The following is a 24,528-nucleotide window of genomic DNA, read 5'->3' as shown; positions in this document are numbered from 1 at the left end:
ATCACACCAGGAAGTCCTGGAGAACCGAACGGCCAAAGAAGCAATCCCTCCGGACTTGGCTGTCAAGGCAGTAGTGCTTGTCAAACGTGTGCCGCGAGGCCCACGTAGCTGCCTGACAAATGTCCTGCAAAGGGACTCCCCGTCCCAGGGCGGTAGTAGCCGCCGTGGCCCAAGTGGAATGGGTGTGCAGCCCCCAGGAGGATCCTTTTTATCCAAGGAATAACAGACCTTGATGCACAAAACGACCCACCGAGAGATGGTCCGTTTGTGCACCACCCATCCCTTCTTAGCGCCCACGTAGCCAACAAAAAGTTGATCGTCCACCCGGAACTGTTGTGTGCGGTTCAGGTAAAAAGAAGCACACGGTTTGGGTCCAGATGGTGGAGCCTTTCTTCCTCTTTCGAAGGATGCGGAGACGGAAGGAGGTGAGCAAGGTAATAGTCTAATGGTCTGGCCGTTGTGAAAGGCAGTAACCACCTTGGGTAGAAAAGAAGGACGAGTCCTCAGAATAACTTTGTCCGGATGGACAGAGGGGAAAGGAGGCTTAGAGGAAAGATCCTGGAGCTCACTCACTCTTCTGGCAGAGGTGATGGCAACCAGGAAAGCAGTTTTGAGAGTCAGAAGACGAAGAGGACAGTTGTGGAGTGGCTCAAATGGAGTTTTAACAAGTGAAAGGATAGCACACCTTTTAATGTTTCATCTGTTTTTTTGTCCATTCTTTTTAAACCATAATTTTGTTCGGCGTGCACACTGCTTGACATGCCAAGCCCACATTGCATGTGACGAACATAGTATACCAAAATTGTGGGGCAACTTCTTAACCCCACTCCAGTGGCGACAGCCTGTTTATTCTGCATTTGCATCAATTTCTTCATTTATTTGTATTAATCTTCATTTTTAAACCATCCGCTTTGCGCAATATTTATCCTGTTAAATAAACATCCTTCATAATCCATCCTCAAGCAAGGAGTTGCAAATTATCAAAGTTTCTCATGCTTTGGTGGGCCAAACGAACCTCTCTCCCCAAAACACGCACTGAAGCATGGTTCTTATTTCAGCAGTTTATTTCTATCCAATGCATTTCGAACCCTTACATGGGTTCTTCGTCAGGGAAAACTGTAGACAAACAATAAGACATATATTTACAATCATCTTCGTGTCATGTTAGTTTCATCAGATACATTCACTTCAATACAATCTGCTTACAATATATGAATGCTTTCTATGCCCCTCATGGTCCGTTTTTCTAGTCGATTTTATTTCATTCAGATGCCCCCTCCACTTTTATCTCAATGCTTTCTATCCATGTTTTCAAAAACCTTTTCCTCTATGTGTAAGTTAAACCTGCTAAGTTCCCCGTTTCAATGGCTGCTACTCTCTCTTCCCACCACAGCGTCTTCCTCTTATTATTCTACCAGATTCCAGCTTCCCTTGCTTGAGGATGGATTATGAAGGATGTTAAGAAGTTGCCCCACAATTTTGGTGGATCAAATGGAGCACACATCAGATAGGTTAATACCAGATTCAAGTTCCACTGAGGCATTACGAAAGGAACAGGAGGAAACATGTGAGTAATGCCTTGCAAAAACCTATTTACAACAGGGGACAACAGGGGACTTAAAGAGAGAAGGCTGATCAAGAAGCCTCAAGAAGGCTGAAACAACTGAAAGATATCCCTTGATGGTGCCCAGAGCAGAGCAGAGAAAGGAGAAAGAGGAGACCCTCAGAAAGAGGAGAGGAAAGGGGATCCACATCCTTTGCTGTGCACCATGCCACAAATTTGTTTCACCTGCAGGCGTATACCGTTTTTGTGGAGGGATGCCTTGGCTGCCAGAATGACATCACTGACTTCAGGAGGCAAGTCAAATGGCATCAACTGCCGCCACTCAATCGCCACACATGGAGGTGGAGGCTGGACAGGTTTGGGTGGAGGACCGTCCCCTGCTGCTGCGACAGAAGGTTCTCCTGAAGAGGCAGTCAAATTGGGGGATCGATTGACAGACTGAGAAGCTCGGGATACCAGTATCTTCGTGCCCAATCTGGAGCCACAAGGATGAATTGGGCCCGGTCGTGCCTGATCTTCTTCAGCACTCTAGGCAGAAGTGGTATAGGCTGAAAGGCATATAACAGACCACAACTCCACTCCCGTCGAAAAGCGTCTCTGAGCCAGTGCCGCCTTGGAAACTCCAATGCGCAGAACTGCTGACATTGCGCGTTCTCTTCGGTGGCGAATAGATCTAACTAAGGCTCACCCCACTGCTGAAAGAGACCTTGCGCCACGTCCGAGTTCAGATGCTACTCATGATCCATCATGCACTGACGGCTGAGTTTGTCCGCCCTGGCGTTCAGAGAACCTGTCAGGTGTTGAACCACCAGGGTGATGCCCTGATGTTCCAGCCATGTCCAGAGGTGCAGAGCCTCCTGACAAAGGGTCCACAACCCTACCCCGCCCTGTTTGTTGCAATACCACATGGCGGTGGTGTTGTCCGTGAAGACCTGCACTACACTTCCCTGGACAGAGGGAAGGAATGCCTTCAGTGCAAGTCGGATCGCCCGCAGCTCCAGAAGGTTGATATGGAGCCGGGACACCGCCAGAGACCAGAGGCCTCTGGTCTCCGCTCTCCCATGTGGCCCCCCATCCCAGGAGGGACGCATTGGTCACCACTGAGTGCTCCGGTTGCGGAAGGGAGTAGGATCTGCCACTGACCCAATCGCGGTCCGTGAGCCACCACTGCAACTGTCTCGCAGTGCCCTCTGAGATCAGGACGTGGTCGGACAGGTTGCCCTGATGTTGTGCCCACTGGAACTTCAGGTCCCACTGCAGAGCCCGCATGCCCCACCTGGCGTGATGCACCAACAGGATGCAGGAGGCCATCAGCCTCAGAAGCTGTAGGGTCAACCGAACTGAAACTGGGGATAAAGGCTGAAAGCTCGGACTCAGAGCCTGAATATCCCGAACCCGCTGCTCGGGAGCATAAACCCGAAACTGCACCGAGTCCAAAAGCTCTCCGATGAAGAGGAGCTTTTGGGAGGGACTCAGGTGTGACTTTGGCACATTGATGGAGAACCCCAGCGAATGCAGGAGGTCTGCCGTAGTCTGGAGGTGGGAGACGACTGCTTGGGGCGAGCCCGCCTTCAACAACCAGTCGACGAGATAGGGGAAGACTGAAACCCTGATCTGCGCAGATGAGCTGCGACCACTGCCATCACTTTCGTGAACACCCGAGGGGCACTGGTGAGGCCGAATGGGAGCAAGGTAAACTAAAAGTGCTCGTAGCCCACCGTGAACCGCGATTGAGTGGCGGCATCAACTGCCGCCACTCAATCGCCACACATGGAGGTGGAGGCTGGACAGGTTTGGGTGGAGGACCGTCCCCTGCTGCTGCGACAGAAGGTTCTCCTGAAGAGGCAGTCAAATTGGGGGATCGATTGACAGACTGAGAAGCTCGGGATACCAGTATCTTCGTGCCCAATCTGGAGCCACAAGGATGAATTGGGCCCGGTTGTGCCTGATCTTCTTCAGCACTCTGGGCAGAAGTGGTATAGGCTGAAAGGCATATAACAGACCACAACTCCACTCCCGTCGAAAAGCGTCTCCGAGCCAGTGCCGCCTTGGAAACTCCAATGCGCAGAACTGCTGACATTGCGCGTTCTCTTCGGTGGCAAATAGATCTAACTAAGGCTCACCCCACTGCTGAAAGAGACCTTGCGCCACGTCCGAGTTCAGATGCTACTCATGATCCATCATGCACTGACGGCTGAGTTTGTCCGCCCTGGCGTTCAGAGAACCTGTCAGGTGTTGAACCACCAGGGTGATGCCCTGATGTTCCAGCCATGTCCAGAGGTGCAGAGCCTCCTGACAAAGGGTCCACAACCCTACCCCGCCCTGTTTGTTGCAATACCACATGGCGGTGGTGTTGTCTGTGAAGATCTGCACTACACTTCCCTGGACAGAGGGAAGGAATGCCTTCAGTGCAAGTCGGATCGCCCGCAGCTCCAGAAGGTTGATATGGAGCCGGGACACCGCCAGAGACCAGAGGCCTCTGGTCTCTGCTCTCCCATGTGGCCCCCCATCCCAGGAGGGACGCATTCGTCACCACTGAGTGCTCCGGTTGCGGAAGGGAGTAGGATCTGCCACTGACCCAATCGCGGTCCGTGAGCCACCACTAAAACTGTCTCGCAGTGCCCTCTGAGATCAGGACGTGGTCGGACAGGTTGCCCTGATGTTGTGCCCACTGGAACTTCAGGTACCACTGCAGAGCCCGCATGCCCCACCTGGCATAATGCACCAACAGGATGCAGGAGGCCATCAGCCTCAGAAGCTGTAGGGTCAACCGAACTGAAACTGGGGATAAAGGCTGAAAGCTCGGACTCAGAGCCTGAAGATCCCGAACCCGCTGCTCGGGAGCATAAACCCGAAACTGCGCCGAGTCCAAAAGCTCTCCGATGAAGAGGAGCTTTTGGGAGGGACTCAGGTGTGACTTTGGCACATTGATGGAGAACCCCAGCGAATGCAGGAGGTCTGCCGTAGTCTGGAGGTGGGAGACGACTGCTTGGGGCGAGCCCGCCTTCAACAACCAGTCGACGAGATAGGGGAAGACTGGAACCCCTGATCTGCGCAGATGAGCTGCGACCACTGCCAACACTTTCGTGAACACCCGAGGGGCACTGGTGAGGCCGAAGGGGAGCACGGTAAACTAAAAGTGCTCGTAGCCCACCGTGAACCGCAGTTAACGCCGCCGGAAATGTGGAAATAAGCATCTTGCAGGTCCAACGCTACCATCCAGTCTCCAGGGTCCAGGGCAGCCAAAACCTGAGCTAACATCAGCATCTTGAACTTCTCCTTCCGGAGGAAGCTGTTGACGCTCTTGAGGCCCAAGATAGGGCGTAGGCCCCCTTTGCCCTTCTTGGGAACCAGAAAAGAGTGGGAGTAACAACTCCATCCCACTTCTGGGCCAGGAACGTGCTCGATGGCCCCCTTGGCCAAGAGGGCCGTAACTTCCTGCCGTAAAAGTTGCAAGTGATCCCCTGACATGCGGTGGTACTGCGGTGGCATGGCTGGAGGGGTCGCCTCGAAAGGGAGGGAGTTGCCCCTTCGGACAATTTGCAGCACCCACCTGTCTGAAGTGATGGTACGCCAGTGGAGCAGGTGAAGGCGAACTCTGCCTCCCACTGGTGTGGAATGGGCCTGAAAGCTCAGACTAGGAAGGCTTTGAGGCAGATGCTGCGGGAGCGGATGTGGACTGACTGGCTCTCTGTCCCCCTGCTCCGCCACGGTGGAATGCACGTCCGCGACCGCGTTGAGGTCGGTTCTACGGCATGTGGCTGGACGAACGTGTGGGGGTGCCCCTTTCATGGCCACAAAAGGTACAAAAAGCAAACGTTTGCTGCCACTGGGCCGACAGGCCCAAGGACTTGGCCGTAGCCCTGGAGTCCTTACAGGGCTCCAGCGCACTATCCTCTTTGTCGACAAAGAGGCAACGGCCATCAAAAGGCATGTCCATGAGAGTGCTCTGGACATCCCCTGAGAAGTTCGTGGATCTCAGCCAGACGTGACGACGAATCGCCACCGTCACTGTCATCGCTCTACCCAGCGAGTTCGTGGTGTCAAATCCACATCGGATGGAATACCGTGCTGCATCCCGCCCCTCAGCAAGAGCTTGGGAGAGCCGTGCCCTGACTTCCTCCGGACACTGGGGCAGCACGTCCCCCACCGTATCACACAGAGAGTGGGTGTAACGGTCCAAAAGGCATGTGGTATTAATGCTTCTCAACCCTAGACTAAGGGAGCAAAACTGTTTCTTGCCAAACTGTTCCAGCCTTTTGGATTCCCGGTCCGGTGGTGCGGTCGGGAAGGCGGTCTGGGACGTGGAGACCTGGATAACCAGACTCTCAGGGGTGGGGTGGGTGGACAGAAAGCAGGGGTTGCCCAGAGCAGGGCAGTGGTGCCGGGCCATGTTCCGATCCACAGGAGGGACTGTGGTGGGCTTGGACCAAGTGCCCATCAGGACGTCAGTGAGGGCCTCATTGAACTGCAGCAGAGGCTCCAAAGAGCTTATTGACGGTTGAAGCACCTCGGTGAGAGATGTATGACAATACAACGCATGCTTTTACATCGCATGCTTTTACAACGCGAGTTTTACAACGCATACCATTACAACGCATAGTGCTTTGGGGATAGTGAATAGTTTAATTTACTATTCCAACTCCAGTCCCCGTGGATAGTAGGGAAGGTGTTGGACAGTAAATTAAACCTATTCCCTATCCTAGATCGCCCCCCAGCGCAATGCGTTGTAATGGTGTGCGTTGTAAAAGTTGCGTCATAAAGGCACTGAGTGGTAAAAGTTGCGTTCTAAAGGTTGTTTCCCTCACGGCCGATGCAGGTAGCTCAAGGCCCTAGGACTTGGCCGCCTTGCGCAGCACCACAGCATAAGTAGCTCCCTCCTCCCTAGCCACGGAAGGAGGAGAGAGAAAGCCAGTGTCAGGTGAAGTATCAAGACAACTGGCCTCCCCTAGCTCATCTGCCCAGTCCTGAATTAACTGGCACTGCTGTGCCCGAGGGTCCTCAGACCCCTCCCAGTCCTCACCTTCATCCGTGTCCTGATAAACAGGCAGAAATGACGGAGCCGTGGCATAGGTGAAGAATTCACCAGTCGGCGTCGGAGACGGCGCCGATTGGCGCCGGTCCGACGTCGGGCTGGGGCTGAAACCGGGGCCGGCGTCGCCCAAGGACGGCGCCAGAGGTGGCTCAGTGGGGGTCGGCGCCGGCGGAGGAGTTATGAGGTCAACCGTTGTCGACCGGGATCCAGCCTGGATCCCATGGGGTCCTGCGGCCCCGGGACTAAAGTCGCCAGCGGTTTCGGGGCCGAAGCCACCGACAACACAGGGCTTGGCCCCCCAGTCGGACCCACGGGGCCCGAAGGTGCGCCAGCAGAGCCCGACGGCGGAAAGGGAGTCCTCATGGCCACGCGGAAGTCTTGAATCTGCTCCGGAGTTGCATTGAGCCCAGGGAGCAGAGGGTGTGGGGCTGGATGCGACTGCGGGGCTCCGCCGAAGCCACACTGGCGGCCCCACCTGAACCCTCGGCCGAGTCGCGCGATCGGCGAGGGTGTTTCTTCGACTTCTTCTTCCCATGCCTCGACTTACCGGAGTGTGAGGACTTCGATCCCGACGAACAGTGATGACTCTGGCTCCGCGACCGGTCCCTCGACCTCCTCCTCGACCGGGACCTCGAGCGACGCAGAGCCGACTGCCGGATCTTGGGCAGCTTACGGGAACGCTCTCGCCTAGCCTTCGTCGTCAAGGCGCGGCAGTCGGGGCAAGACTTGTCGTCGTGGTCGGCCCCTAGACAGTAGAGACACCGGCAGTGGGGGTCGGTAACAGACATCAGTCAGTGACAGGCGTCACACGGCTTGAAACCGGGCATGCCCTTACGGCACCAGGAGTAGATGTTGACTCAAAAAAGATAGACCAAAAAAGTCCAAAAGTTAGTAAAAAAGTGACTACGGGTACACTATTCCCGGATCTGCGCTTGCTGGCGCGGAAAAAAGAAGAACTGACATCAGCGCGCGAGGGCGGCGTCTAAGTACTCCGACGATGTCATCCCGGCGATCACGACGCCGACAACGGACGCGGAGCTGCAGACGATGCCTACCGACGCGAAGGGGTACTGCTGACGAAAACTTTCCGGATCCAGTCTGACGCCTGGGGGTTATTCTAAGGTAAGGAATCTAACTAACGTGTTTCTTTCAGATACACAAAACAGCACGCAACAATATATGTACCAAGCACAGAAGTCAAAGAAAGCGCAATCTGTTAGTTACCCAAGCGTTAGTTGCCCAAAAGACTGTTTCAGGCATTCAGGGTAAAGGCTCATGCACCTCATGCACCCCATGCACCCCATGCACCTTATTTAATGTGTTAGTTCGCCAAGGAGCAAATCTCCTACCCTCCTTCGACAGTAGGTGACCTAAGTAGGAAACCTGTAGAAAAAACGTACCCCTTTGAAAAGTACACTCCCTGGCCATTCAAAGCTAAATACAATAACAATTTGTTAAAAATGGGGGTCTCCAGTTGGCAGCGGTAGATACCTTTGTCCAAATAGGGATCCTTCCGTGAGTCAGGGTAAGGGGGATACACGCTTTAGATAACCCCTGCTCACCCCCTTGGTAGCTTGGCACGAGCAGACAGGCTTATCCCAAAGGCAATGTGTAAAGTATTTGTACCAACACTCACCGTAACACAGTGAAAATACCACAAAAGAACACCACACCAAATGCACATTGTCGGTCTCTGTCACACTAAAACAAGACAGTCAATCCACAAACAGGCAGAGGCAATGTTGAACAAGAAAATAGCCGCTTTCTAAAAGTGCTATTTTCAAACACAGGCTTTAAAACCATCCGTACTAAAAGATGTGTTATCAAATTCGGAGTTCAGGAATACCAGACCCCAATTTTCTATCTTATCCCTACGGGAAGATATGCTTGTAAAATGTTACAAATCATTCCCCATTCTGTCCTATGGGCAAGATAGCCTTGCAATAGTAAAAACAACCATGAAATTGGCAGTATTTCACTATCAGGACATGTTACTCACACCAGTACACGTCCTACTTTTCACATACACTGCAACCTGTCGGGGGGTACCTTGGGCCCACCATAGGGGTGTCCTATGTACAAACTGGGTGCTGGCACTGCAGTGGCAGGCCTGAGGCATCTTTTCCGGGCTACTCGTGGGTGGCACAATCAGTGCTGCAAGCCCACTATCAGCAATTGATTTACCAGCCCTGGCACACTCAGAGCACTTCACTAGGGATCTACTGGTAAAACAAATATCCCAATCAGGGAGTACCAAGCACAATATCAATTTACACAGGGAGCACATGCACTGTGACACTGATCAGCAGCTGTATATTGCCCAAAGCATCTGATCCAGCAAAAACAAAATCCAGCACAGCATGAAAAACATAGGAGGTAGCGGAGCTTATGACTCCAACCAGTCAATGTGAATCCGGACAAAGACCTATTATTGAAATAAATAGTAACACCAAAGAATGCTTTGTAGATCAGTGATAGAAAAGTATTGAGCATCAGAAAGAACCATTAGCAGAAGCATAGCAATGGCTAGAACAGCAGGAGGTTGAAAAACCCCATTTTCATGAGTTTCACACCAGTCACAAAATTGTAGACCCAATCAAAATAATGGGGCTATTTCAATTTAACAGTTGTCTCCTCACCAACCCCTTTCTCAACCAAATCGTGTATTATACACAACAAGGCTCACTGCCCTGCCCATTGTATCCGACAATAAGGGATATAAGACAAGATAGTATTGTCTATAGCTGAGATCAAAACCTGGGATATCTGTAACAATCCCACATCTGCATCGCCTGTTGCCCATAAAGTAAATGGCGCATCTGCAAAACTCAAGGGGGGCAAACACTATGTACTGCTTACATTAAGACCCAGCATCAGACATTCACCTGCCGAAAGGCAATAATAGTAAGATACCAAACCCATCACTCTCTCACCACAATTAGACATGAGCGCAAATGGAAAAACCACGGTAAAAAAGGGCCAATAATCTGAGCAAGAGGGAGCAAAACTTGTGCTACAACTAATGCGTCTGAAACACCCACTAAAACACTCATAAAACTGTGCTATGTTAAATACGTAACAGAAAGAGGCAATGTAGACCAAATACTTCCAAAGGTCTACGACCAAGTTGCTATTACAAAAAACACAGTGAAAACGAATCTGCAACAAACAATCAAATCCCCCTTTTAAGACACAAATCCTGCCCACTAAAATCCAGAAACACCTTCACTTTATCATCTTTCCCCTGGCGGCAGCAACCGAAATAGCTTGTTCCCTCTTTTCTGCATTTACCACCTCAGATCACACACGTTCCTCCATTTGCATCCAGTCTCTATCCTCAAATCCACATACCTGTGTCCCAGAACTCACTAATATCGGGGGGTGAAAAACCACAGTGGATATAGCAGCAGAAACAACAGACATTATCATCACTGCTGGCCATGCCAAAAGTATAAGAGTTAGCAAAACAGGACGCTGAGGCAATATGCAAGTTTGGGGTACTAACAGTTATAATGGCCACAAATGGTGAGGACCAAAAAAAGCAAAATGTGCCATAGCCAACACAGCCTGGGCAACATGGCAGGAGCAGAAACAGCAGAAATAGAAACAACAGCTCTACCATGCTCATACAAAGAATATGGTACACAAAGTACCCCATAAAGGAAGAAAACCCTGTTTTCTATGGAAAATGAGACATAAGAGACAGTCAGGACTCTGAAAGTATTTGTGAAATATAATGTAAGGATGCATTCAACATATAGCTAGATCAATAGTTAATAATTGCAAAATCTCCCATATAGAGAAATAAATGCATAGGACAAATGAAAACTTTACAAAGCCTGTTAGTCAAAACTTACAACTTAGATAGCTAGCATCTAATTCTGTCCTCATTCCGCACTTCGCATCACAGCAGCCTCTCTGGGCTTGTGCTCAAAAGCTGCACATACCCCCCCCCCCCCCCCCCCACCTTTGTCCCTGTCTGAAAGGTCTTTTCATGAAAACGGGAGGAACAGGAAGAAAATTCCATTTCTTATCTCAAGGCCAAAGGCCGCAGTAAGCCTGCCAAAACTATTTAAACATAGAAAATCCCTTTTATTCAGCATAAATACGTGCTGCCTGAAATGCTTGAAACACCTTTTCCCAATTAAATACACATTATATTGCGAGGTCGAATCCCAACTAAACACACTCACTCAAATCAATCATGAATTAATTACTTGAGAATTCCTCACACTACCCGTCAGACTAAAAGCATCAGCATCTGAGCAGGGCTCATTCATTCATTTTTACTTTCACGTACCAACATTTTAAAATACAACTTCATGTATGTAGCTCAAAACAGCTTTTGTCATTTTGCAATGTCCAAGCTAAAAATTAGATCTGGGTGCCATCAGCGCATCCCTGCTTTTCTCCTTTTTTTTAATGATAGCATGCTCTTCAACTGTCTTATTTCACATTCCCCCATTACACATTCCTTCGTCCTTTCTCAAGCCACTCATCCCATGCAAAAATATTTTTTCAAAAGAGGCGCCGGCTGATATTTTTCCAATGTGCATCTACAAGCAACAACGAGAACAAGAGAACAAATTTAAGCTAATTCCAGGCATTTTTTAAAAAGGGCCCAAAATCAATATTTTGCCTGGCAAAGGAATTGCAAGTACTTTTTCCCAAAAGACAGTCCTCAATCCGTACCAAAAACAAACTGATGGTACACCATATTCACAAACAAATTCAAGCGCCTGTTCCAAAGACGATCCTCAGACCGTGTCAAGCAAAGGAAACCACAAGTCAGTCCTCAGACTGCAACAAGACAAGACAGTCCTCAGACTGTACCAAGACAAGACAGTTCGCAGACTGCACCAGTCAGTCCGAAGACTGTGCCAAAACAAGGAGACAGGCTCTAGCCCCAGGCCTTTTCAAAAGTAAACCGAATTCAACAGGTGGCCTTACAAAGCTTTCGCAAACACTCTGTATCTCAAGGGTCCACGGACCCACCAAGTTAACCAAGACGGTGCTGCACTTACCAAAAATCAAGATGAACTCACCGGGTGCACACAGGTCAAACAAGATTATTCTCCACTGCCGACTCTTCGGACCCGAGCCGAGATGCCCACTAGATGAGGATCCGCCCGATCATACAGGTGGGGCAGCCCCGAGAACCAGGCTCTATCATTTGAGGATCCCCGATCCGCCCATCTGACCGGACGCAACCCCGACCCCACAGCCTGACTACATGCCACCGGGTGGAGTTCCTGTTTGGGCGCCAACTGAAGGAAGTGACCCAACTAGGGTCACCCGGGTCACTCACGACCTCCTCTAGCCTTCCAAGAAATGAAGAGTCAATGACGCAGTAGAGAACACAAACTAACTAGTTTATTAGTAAATACACAGCAGTGGAGACCAGTCTGACCAGCCCCATGGGATGGCTGTCGAGGGACTGACTCTAACAAGCATAAAGTTACATTATCCACCAAAAATTCCTTAGTCGAGCCTTGCAAAACCGTTGTGACATAAGGGCCACGCTGATCTACATGTATCGCAACTGGTCCCTCTTCCTGGCTATTCTAGCTATAGGACATTGCCAGTCACCTCATTGATATCGTAATCATCGTGATAATACTGGCCAGCACGAGGGTCATCAAAATAATTATTATCAGAACGACCCTGTGAAGCAGTAGCATTCTAAGCTCACTCTGTCCCACGACCTCTCCCACCAGAACCTCGCCCTCTAGGAGCTGCAACTTTCTGTAAAAGCACATGGCCCTCCTCCTTACAATACGCATACTGATTTGGCCCTAAAGGTGTCGTTGAAGGCTGTCTACTGGTACGTGGAAGCTGTCTAGAAGGACCACCTCGTCCCCGATTATTTCCTGTAAATGCTTGCTGCAACAACACCTTGGTCTTTAAATACTTGTGTTTCTTATCAGTCCTATCCTTTTCCACCTGATCTCGGTGTTCATGGTACTGGGCCATATTCAAAATAACAGGGGGAAGATGTGGGCCAAGTACTCTCAGATGTCTGTAAACGAGTCGTAGTTTCAGGAAGAAGATTAGAAACAAATCTATCAATAAACAATCGAACTCCTGCCCACTATAGCCCAAAAATGTATCTCCGAACCGGGTAAAGAAACCAGACACACTTTTATCCCTTTTCTGTCCACAAGCCATCAATTTATCCCAGCTTACCTTCTTAGGCGGAATATGGGAATGCCTATATGTAATAATGCGGCTTGGCAAAGCTACTATCTCAGCTCGGGGTTTATCCCCTGGTTTCCTTTCCTGATCCCATCCTTTAATCACATCCTATGTACCACCCAACTCCACGATATGGTCTTGAGTATGAAGCGGACCAAGGAGACCAAAAAACATTTCAATATCAGCAAGAGTCATGAAAGTAGAAGAGGCAGCCTCTGTCTAATCTTTATAATAAGCTGTAGGATTCTTTCCGGGATCAGGTAAATGAGCCTTAAAGACTAAAACCACACTCCTCATCCATGGAGTATAAACCTATTGTTCCTGAAAACAGGCCGCTACAGTCGGTCTAGTAACATCACCGGTACTGATCCGTTATCTCAGGTATTTCTGGGTGATATATGGGACGAACCTCTCGCATCGGAAACTGAGTTACCTGAGTAGGGCTCCTCTCATGTAGTCTACCCCTGTAAGCAACTAGAGTTGTAACATTCCCAAGTACTTGGCCTGGCTCCAAGTCAGCAGCATACACACGATCTCTAATATCAAATAAAATCTGAGGCGCTTCGGTCCCAATGTGTTGTTGCCAAAGACTAATCAATGTAGCAGACATATGCTTATGGGCCTGCTGCTGATAAAGGGTTCAAAAGCTTGCATGACTTCCCAAACATCCTCCACACTATAAATTTCAGTACGGGCCCACCGCGTTGCCTGATTAGCTATTAGTTGCTTCTCTTCATCCCCTACCCCAGATCGCACTAACGGGCCTATTTGCTCCCTGTATTTTGTCCAATCTCTATCCTCAAATCCACGTACTGGCGTCTTGCAACATGCAAACGTATTGGAGGATGAAAAACCATGGAAACAGCGACCTATACAAAACATAACAATTTAGAAATAAATATCTCCAAAACAAAAGCTTTGCGTATAGGGAGGAACATTAGTGCATCTTTAAAGATCAAGTTGGATGATCAAACCATAGAAGAAGTCACTACCTACAAGTACTTGGGGTTTAATTTCGATAAAAATTTTAATTTTCAAGCGCAACAGAATTGCATGGTTAGGAAAAACAAAGCTTTGATACATGCATTCAGCTTGGTAGCCAAAAAACTAGATGGACCCTCCTATCAACCACTGCTTACAGTAATTAAAGCAAAGCTGCTTCCTTCGCTAACTTCTGCAAGTGCGGTGATGTATGGTAGGGATGCTAAATTGTTAGACAGTTTACAAACTAAAACCTATAAACAGGTTTTCCATCTACCCTGTAATGCCTTCCCAGCCCAAATCCGTCTAGAATTTGGCTTAATGCAGCAAAATATAGCAAAAAGGTATCAGTTTATTAAAACTATGCATAAAATACGAAATAACCAATCAAGTGTTAGTTAACACGCTATGGGAAGCCAAGACCCATGATGCTAAGTCAACCTACAGCAAATACTTATACTCCTCTTTACGTTTAATAAATGCGGGTGATTTGTGGGATTTAAAATGGTCTCATCACACGTTTTGCCAGGCTATGAATAAAGCCGCTAAAAATCACTCACTGATAGAGTATAAAAGTGTTTTTTCATGACGAGCCCATGCATGGATCACAATCCAAACATATGTTACATTGCAACCTGCAACTTACTTCCAGCTAACCTATCCGGTGCGCTTTAAGAAACAACTAATGGCCATGCGCCTAGGGGATTTGCCGTCTTTATCTCATCTTCATCAAAGCTTTATTTCGATATATATAATATCATAAAAGCACATTTCATATATAAAACACAATACATTGACAATACTTTTTAAAAAGTTGCTTATAAAAACCTTTGGTATTACAATAAATAATTTAAAAAAGAATTAAACTTTATCAGCTTTGTGAATATTTGAGCATATAAAAAAGATACAGCTAAAATTTATCTCATCAAATAGCCTTCAGCCTAATCAACCAATCCCAACCAAGAAATGTGGCCACCCCGCACACTAAGGTTGTGCTAGCATCAGCCTTAAAAATTCTAAGTGCAACGGAGTGGTCATTGGTTCCAAGCAACAGGCACACAGGTTTGAGCCATTTCTGTCTAGGTTTTATATAGGCTGGGCATACGAAAAAGACATGAGCAATATTTTCAGTGACACCTTCACAAATTGGGCAATCAGGAGAAGTTTGATGCGGCGGCTTCCACTTGCAAGTACGATCACGAAGGGGGAGTGTTCCCATCCTAAACTGAATATAAAGAGATCTGTCTCTGGGTTTCTTGATAAAATCTAGGTAGGGCTCCAGGCGGGCCTTTGGTTTGTGCTGTCGAAATGCCTCGGTCAGCCTACCTGGATTTGGGTCCCTCTGCTCGTGATCATCAACCCATGCCCAATATCTGAAAAACCTCTTTGGTGATACAATGGTCCATAGACATGTAGATTATGTGATGCTGCAGAAGAAGACTTTGTGCATTTGGTCTGCATATGCCCCGAAATGATGAACGCACGCCGATTACTTTTAAAGTTTTTATTTAATGAGCGAGGGATCCATACATGCAGAACAGCAATCATGAGAAGCTTGGACTCTACCGATCCTCGCCTAAATTATAAGTTGTTGAAGTATTTGCAAATCCACGACAAAGTAGTAAAACAGGCAGTAGGAAGTATCCAAAAAGCCAAGCTATAACAGTGTATGACATTGATAAGGAGGTTAAAATTGTGGCAATCGATGACATCATGAACCATAGAATCATGCTTGCCATATCTCCTAAGTACCCCCACACAAATAACCTGTTGAAAACTGTAAAGTACTTGTAAATATGCTCTGAATATATTTTTTACGAAACTGTATTATAAGTCTGTTATGTGATGTATTAATACAGATAACGTTTTAATGAAGATGGAGTGACATCCTTTTAAAAATGTATTTAAACTGCATTTTGTATTGTGATGGTTTTTATTAACTAAAAACAATAAACAACAAATTGAATTGAAATTGAATTGAACCATGGAAGGAGAAGCAACAGAAGTAAGAGGTACAATCGTTGCAGGCACCGGAAGAGAAAGAACAGAGGATACAGGAGTCAAAACAGTAGATTTGCTGAGGGTCACATTTGCCAAAGACAGCAAGGGTAAAGAAGCTGTGGATACAGAAACAGCTGAAGCTGATGCAACAGGCAGCTGTAACTGTAAGGAAATGGCGGGATATAGCCTCTGCGGCGCATAAGGGGGCGGGGGTCGAGTGTCTAACAATTCCTCTACAAAAGTATTGTATTCTTCTTTGGTCAAATAAGACTTATCAATATGCAATCGAAATCTCCTGTCCTCACATTCAATTCCAGACTCTTGTTTTTCTCTGTCATATGCCACAGCATGGGGTTATTCATAAGGTGAGGAATCAGGAGTTAGAAGTATCGATCACATTAGCTAAGATATTTGTATAGTGCTATGAATTTTTTTCTTTTTAAAATCACCTTACTTTATGTGTTTAGGTACTATTGAGATGTGTTTAATAGTGTATTTTAGCAAGCACCTATTGTAACTTTAAATGTCACTGATACCTTTGTTGTTTTGTTAAACAAATATATAATAATGTTTGGTTATGCAGCACTTGCTACAGTGTATTTTCTGGTTTGTAGTACTGTACTGACAAGTGTTCCTATTAGATGATTCATTGATATCCATTGTATCAGTCTCAGAAAGATGAAATGCTTAGATTGGGGGGCTAATTCCATGAGCACAAAATGGCAGTCTAACTCCTGTTCTAAATCATGCTGGTTCTCTGTCACTACCTGGAGAGCCAGCAACACTGCAATCTGACAGCTTATGCCGGTGCAGCACCTTGAGCGATAAGACAGAGACTGAGGAGCAATAATTATGTGACACTGCATTTCAGTGTGGTCATGCACAGACATGCAATAAAGCAAAAGTTACTTACCTTTAGTAATGATCTTTATGGTGGATACTCTGCTTACATACTGTTCTCCTGTTTACTGTCCCCACACTGAACGTAATGGTATGTTAAGGTATTTGCTATTCGATAGAGGTTCTTCTAGACTGTACTAAAAGTAAGTAACTTTTTCTTCTGATGGACACTTCTACATGCAGATTAGTCACCCGCTGAATAGATTCCAAAGCAGTTCTCCTTAGGTGAAGAGTTTGTTTGAATGGCTGGATAAGGGAATCCTGGAGTAGTGTACGAGGGACATGGACATCCCTTCTCACCTCTGAATCCAGACAATATTCGAAATCATCCATTTGAACAATGGCCTCTTCGGAATTGCCTTGCCCTTCTTGCTGCCTGTGCACCGCACAAAGAGCTGGGTATCATACCTAATCTCCTTTGTGCGGTCAGTATGGAAACTGACCCCCCTTCTGGGTACCAACCTATCTGTCCTGCCTTCTTTCACTTTGGAAGATGCCACTTGGGTCAGTGAATAAATAGAATTGCGATTTGTTAGTGGAAAAGTGCTAACTAAATAAAAGGACTGCATATTTTTAATGGAGAAGCAGTTGGTGTTGTAAAGGAAAAAGCAACACACCGGGGCAGGAGGGATAAGCACAAGAGGGAGGGAACAACACATAAGAGAGAGAAAGCAACACTGAGTGCGGGGTGTGGGAAATGGAGCACATGGACTACATACAGAAACGCACATTGGGGGGAAGTAGCACACAAGAAAGACAGCTGGAAAACACACAATTGCAGACTGCAAAAGAAAAAAGAAACGAGAGAGAGCAGCACAGGGCAGAAGAGCAGATGGATGAGAGACAGAGCAACACAGAACAGGATGGGTTAGAGAAGACCACAATGTAGACAGCTGGAAAACACGCAATCTCAGCAAATGTTTAAGCAAAAAGAAAAGATGGTTCCTTAAGAATGAGCAGTGGAAGGACACAAGTAAAGAGGTTATGCTCCAGGGCAGGGACAAACACAAGATGAACAAGGCAAGCCATCAAATAAGAGGCGTGCAAATGAGAGTGACAATAAAGCCTGCCAATGGTAGGCAATGGGTGGGCTATTAAGCCCACTGTAGGGTCGTGGTAGGCTAAGCAAAGGTCATTAGGAACCAGACTGGCATCAAGCAGTGGAGCATGTCAGAAAATGGAGCTTCAGGACTTATCAATCACATGCCTTTTCGCCAAATTAGAAGCTAGTATGGAGAAAAATGGTCTGCCTCTGCACCTTCAAACCTATTCCAGCATCTGATTGAGTGCAAGCTCGTGGCCGTGCCTCTGGATGCTGCAGGCGGGAGTTGGAAATCTTTCGCCTGCCCAGGTACCTTTTTTGTGTTTAAAAGTGTGTGTGTGTGCTTGCCTGTATGCTGGAAAGTGCATGGGTATGTGTGAATCTTTGTGTGTGTGCCTGCAACTGTATATGTATGCATGTTTGGACCTGCTGGATAGTGCTTTTGGGCCACACTACTTTAATAGTCTACCAGACGCCACTGCCTGCCTACCTAAGGCCATCCTTACTTCTTTCATGGCCATTCTCGCCATCAATTGAGACTTTCATGGTGTGCTGTTTTGTTGTTCTACTTCTTGTGGTCTTGCACACTGCATGTCGTCTATTCTATTAGACTTCTTTCACACACTAGTGCCAACAGGGGCATATCATTTGCTAGTGCAGAAGGTGTAATTACATAATGGTCCAGGGTAGTGAATGGACCACTGCACCCCAGTTATGGCTGTATTTTTCTAGCTAATCAGAAGATGGGTGTTAGAGGGCAGTTTGTCTTGCTTGCATTACGGTCTATCGCACTTTATCTTGCCAATTCAGGGCCTCATTTATGAAAAGTATCGCATCGCTGCGGGAAAACAGTGAAGCAACACTTTTCATAGCGCGATCCTTGCGACACCATAGATGCGCCGTATTTACTGTATAGTGCTCCATGTTGCAAGGATTTACAGATACGTCGGTATTCCTGCTGTATCTGTAGGTGCAAAATGTGCGCATTGCTGGAGTGTGTCTGTAAACAGGCACAACTCCAGCAATGTGTCTTTTCACATGGTGGCAAGCCCCATGTGAAAAGCCCTGCGTCAGTCCTTACACCTGTTTCAAGCACGCATAAGGTTTTGACGTAGTGACACCCTTGAAGTGGCACAGTGAAATCTCATATATTTCGCTGTGTCACTTCCACATGGTTTTGCTGCGACAGAACATCCACCCTGCATGCATTATACCTGACGCATGTATAATGTAGCACAGGGGTTTAAAAAGTGACGCATCTGCCTACATGCGTCACTTTATAAATATGGCGTATTGTGGCACATTTTGTACGCTGCCCTCAATGTCAATTGCTTATTTTAGGATGCACAAAGATGCCTTTGTGAACTGTGTACTGCTATTTTAAAGCAATGCAATTTCCTGCAGTGATTCTTCCACTTGCTGCAAGGTTTTTTAACCACAGAGCATCTACAAGGGACTTTTGGAACTCGGGTTATGTTGGAGGGAGTGGTTGATTTATGGGAACACATTACAGGCAAAGGGAACATATTTATTTTTTCTAGAATCACGAGATTTCTGGTGAAGAACTCAAGCAGCGATTAAAGTGCAAATGGTTAGAGTCAGCTTCTTTGCCAGTGAGTCAAACCACCTCCTCCTAGGCATTCTGAGGTCAGTAATTTGTTGTTGGTTGTGCATCTCTATTAAGGTGTTATGGTGGTTTGCAGAGGGATCCAGTAAGTTGATAGTTTGCAAGTTTGCAGCATAAATGTGCTACTGGATTGTGCTGTAAAGAAAGGTCCTGCCAGTGTCCTTGAGTCTACATGGGCCCTTATTCCACTTTCACACCCCAAATTATGCAGGCAGTGGTACACATCGGAAAGGGCGAAATGTTGCTCAATGTTCAATCTTGGGTTCGAATGAGGTGAGGACTACTCAATAACATACCAAAGATGGAGCTACAAACGTTATTTCTAAGGATACTGGAAGCCACCGAGGAATCCTGGGCCGCATAAGGCAAAAGGCTGCAGTTCACCTTCTTTATACCGACACAGAACTTAGAGGTGACTTTTAACATCCATGATACACGTAAGGGGGTATGTTATTCTGAATTACATAGCAGTCAATTAAAACATTTGTTTTTTGTTTTTTGGAGCGACCAGCAGCAACAATTTGCTATTGGAGTAGTCCTTGCTCAAAACGCTCTTTCGCACATATTTTATTATTTTTTCATGTGTCACTCCAAGATGTGCGTCTGACATCCTGGAACAGTAAATAAATAAAAAAATGGCTGTGGCATGCCATATGTATGTACATGCATAGAGACACGTGCCCACATATAGGTCATCACAAGAGGCAAGTGTGGCATCAAGCCGCTCTATAGAAGCAGTGTAGACACAGTTACTATGGAAGCCACAATATTGAATTGAAGTTCCTTTACGCATTTTTTGACTACCTTAGACGCTTGGTCTCTAGATTTACTCTTTGCACATTCTGACTTATGAATGCATTTTGTAACTGAGTTTAAATTAGAGCTGGATGCAGTAGCCAGTGTGGTTTGCCTCAGAATAACCATGTATTTTATGATATGTTTGTAGTTTTAGCTTCTGTGCCTTTGGGATGGTTTCAGTGATTTTAATTAATTAAACAAGTTATTAGATAAATAATTGTAAATAATTCACATGTGCGCATGCATGAAAACACACATACATCATTGCACTTTTCTTTCTTTTCCTGCCGTGCAACAGTATTGACAAGAAGCACTGGCAAAGAACAAAGGTCTGCATTTGCAAAGCCAAAACTCCAAGCTTTGCCAATGCTTGTTTTACTTTAAGTCTGTATTCTGTCCATGCATGGCACCACAATGCCCTTTTTGTTGCCGCTGCCTTATTGTCTTGCCCTGCTTTACGCTCGTGGGAGCGAGCGAGCGAGACATCGGGGGTGCAGAGGAAGCGGACTACACCTCGTAGCCTCCTAGGGGCCCCGGGGCTTGCCGCCAACGCTACGCCATGCCACGGTACCAGCGCCATAGTAGTGGCATCGGTACCCTTGTCCCACAACCCTCACCGCCCAAATGATACACAGACAAGTATGTTGGGAATAAAAAGTTGCAGGTTTATTTGTGATACAAATAACAGAGCGGGTTAACTGACAGGCGACCCCCCACCCCGCAACCCCTTGTTGCAGGGCGCCTGAAGTTGAGCCAATGAAGCAGACACTAGTGGCCCTGGCCATGTGTCGAACCTGGGAGGCAAGCCTCCCCCCGATGGACCTATCGTCCACCTGCCCCCCCCCTCTGGACCAGGGAGAGTTAACTCACACCTTGCCCAGTCAGGAGGGGCGTTATTAGCAAACCCCCGGTTGCTCAGGCTTACAACCGCCCTAAGGACTAACGGGGTGCCGTAGAACCAAGTCCCCAAGAAGGGCCCCTCGGCTTATGTATGACTCATTATTGTGCCTCTCGCACTGTGGCTTCAGGTCCTGTTCCTGCGCCTGTCCTGCATGGGGGTCGCCTTGGAACTCCTCCTGCAACCTGAAAAGACAACAACATCATTAGTAATCACCCCTCCTCACTTCCCCCCTTTCAGCGGGTGAGTGGTAGGGAGGGGAGTGAAATTGCGGGCGGCTCGCGTCCGCGTCGTGGGGGGGAAGTGAGGGGGAAGAAGGGGCTAGGGACCTGTGTCCGGGGCTGGCGAGGACAGCCTGGGACGACCGTCGGAGAAGGGGGGCAGAGCAAAGAGGGCGCCCGGGCGGAAGTGCTCCCCTTATCAGTCCTGGAAGAAGAGGGGGGTGGCCTACCCTTGTCCCTCCCCCTGGCGGGCCCGCGGTTACCTGCGCCCTACTACGGGGTTTGCCCTCCTATGGGGTCCCCTGCAGGGACCGCGGGCCTCCCGCATAGTAGTGGCATCGGTACCCTTGTCCCACAACCCTCACCGCCCAAATGATACACAGACAAGTATGTTGGGAATAAAAAGTTGCAGGTTTATTTGTGATACAAATAACAGAGCGGGTTAACTGACAGGCGACCCCCCACCCCGCAACCCCTTGTTGCAGGGCGCCTGAAGTTGAGCCAATGAAGCAGACACTAGTGGCCCTGGCCATGTGTCGAACCTGGGAGGCAAGCCTCCCCCCGATGGACCTATCGTCCACCTGCCCCCCCCCTCTGGACCAGGGAGAGTTAACTCACACCTTGCTCAGTCAGGAGGGGCGTTATTAGCAAACCCCCGGTTGCTCAGGCTTACAACCGCCCTAAGGACTAACGGGGTGCCGTAGAACCAAGTCCCCAAGAAGGGCCCCTCGGCTTATGTATGTCTCATTATTGTGCCTCTCGCACTGTGGCTTCAGGTCCTGTTCCTGCGCCTGTCCTGCATGGGGGTCGCCTAGTACTTTTCCACAGCCCTGGGCGTGGCACCCGCTGCACCCAGAGCCCCCACCACCTAGCCTTTTAGTTAGCTTTTTATCTGCATCCGGCTGTTTCTAGCGCTTCCCCTAAGTCCAGTAGGAAAATTGCCATCCCCACTTTGGACAAGTGCACCCCATCGGATTCCCAGCATCCAATAGATTTGGCATGCAGCAGGCCATGCCTGATGAAACCTATGCCTCTCTGTTCGCTGAATTTGCGCATCGCTGCGTTGACGCGCCTGTGGGTGACTTCTAATGCCTCCTGCGATATTGCGCCGTGCCAAAGCGGTCTTGGGGAAATTTCTGACCCGTATATGTTGCACTGCCCCAATTCGCTGCTCAGGATGCTTAAATCTTTCCGCATTGTATCTAACAAACGCCTTTTGCCTAATGACACCAGGTCGTTCCCCCCCAGGTGCACCACCAGGATGCTTGGCTTCTGCCTGTGTTACTTCAGTAATCTACGCAGCGTCCCTATCAGTGCGGCCCAGTGCATCCCAGGGAAGCCGAACCATGATATGTTGGTGTTGTTAAACCCGTGCTTCCATGCGTTGGCATTCACCCATCTCGCCAGTCTCGTGACGTAGGAGTGCCCCATCACCCATACCTCTGACCCTGTAATAAAACACAGTACGTTGACAAATGTTTTTTATTGACACATCAAAAGCACTGCAAACAACACACACCTCGTGACTTACTGAAAGTGAACCACCATATTACTCATGTCATGACTATTCGTTATATATATTATTTACACGTCGTTAACCAACTGTGTGCTCACCGGGAGTACAATGCTCAGGAGTCTGACATACCTCCTGTAGCAGTTGGGTTCCCAACGACCCAGGGAGGCCTGCCCTGAAAGCCGTTGTGGCTGGGCCTATCCTAAAGGAGTGTGTGCTAAGCTTGGCCCCTTCTATGGTGTATCCTGCCAAGGATAGACACCCCTGCATCACTTGCTCCACTTGGTACTTGGTGACCGGGGAACCATCAGAGTGGATAAATAGCAGGCCGTCTGTTTGTGGGCGGAGGGGCAGGAAAGTGGCCAGCAGGGCCACAGGGCAGAACTATCATTGCCCAATCGCTGTAATGTGATGTTCCTACCCTTGCCTGACTGGTCTGTCTTTGATGAATGTAGGAAGATCTCAACTGACTCCGCAGTTGTGCGGACATCCTTAGCCGATATGGCCCTGGTGTTATGCTCCTTTTTGGACCTTGCCACTAGTTCCCCAATCCTAAAGGCTCCAAAGAATGCTAAGCTGAGAGTTGTTGCAAAAAGTGCTGACTCATAAGCGGAGTGTGTGACTGTAGGTAAGGCATCTATCATGTTCTTCAGTGTGTCATAATCAATGGGGGCCCTCTGGTCAGCCACTCGGGGCATCACTCTGGGGGGGGGGGGGAGGGAGGATATGTCCCTTGAGCCCTTACCCTGTGCGAGTACGCATGCGTACTAACACAGCGGGAAAGTCCAGCAGTCTTGAAGTCTCCTGATCCGTCTAAAAACTTTCACCTACCAAATTATTTATTTGTTTTACCTAGGGTATGTCTACAGGATATTTGAAAATCTCACTGATGATCTCTGAACAGCTGTCAAATATGCCCTAACTTCTACATTGTCAATATCTCAAATCTCCCTGCCAATCTAGTCACCGGAAGTACAACACCGGTATAAAATCGAGGACAGCCTGGGACGACCGTCGAGGAAGGGGGGCAGAGCAAAGAGGGCGCCCGGGCGGAAGTGCTCCCCTTATCAGTCCTGGAAGAAGGGGGGGGTGGCCTACCCTTGTCCCACCCCGCCCCCCCGTCCCTCCCCCTGGCGGGCCCGCGGTTACCTGCGCCCTACTACGGGGTTTGCCCTCCTATGGGGTCCCCTGCAGGGACCGCGGGCCTCCCGCAGTAGGCTCCTACCTAATCCAGTAGGGGCTCCCGCAGCACGGGCGGGCCTGTCCACACCTGGTAGAGGCCGGGCGGGGCCCCCCTCTGACATTTGCTTACCTGTACTCGACCGCACTCCCCAGCTCTCAGGTACTGTTGTGCTTACTTCCAATTTTGTCATTTGCATTAGCGTTGTTTCGCATCACCGTCTTTGGGCCATTGATTGCTCATGATTTGTGGACCTACCATGAGTAAGTGCAAAGGGGTAGCTGGCACTTTAGGTGCATTCATTGTTAGGGCTGAGTCGTTGTTAACCCATGAAATTGAAATGACAGAATGGCGTCTTTCTTTAGATCCTTCCACCTTACAGAGACGCTCGTCATTAGGTATTCCTAACTTGGGTGACACTCCACAAATGTGCCTGCCTACCATGCCCCAAAATGTGTCCCTGACCCCTTCCTTTCAATTTTGGATGCACCTCTTATAGCTGTCCCCAATGGGCCTAGTACAGCCACTAGAGCACGGGTATCCAAACCCCGAGATGAGAGCAAGGTGAGAGAG

This window comes from Lissotriton helveticus, chromosome 7 (genome assembly GCF_964261635.1).
Source record: "Lissotriton helveticus chromosome 7, aLisHel1.1, whole genome shotgun sequence".
Classification (NCBI taxonomy): domain Eukaryota; kingdom Metazoa; phylum Chordata; class Amphibia; order Caudata; family Salamandridae; genus Lissotriton; species Lissotriton helveticus.
The sequence above is the reverse complement of the archived record's forward strand: the minus strand, read 5'-3'. Positions refer to the sequence as shown.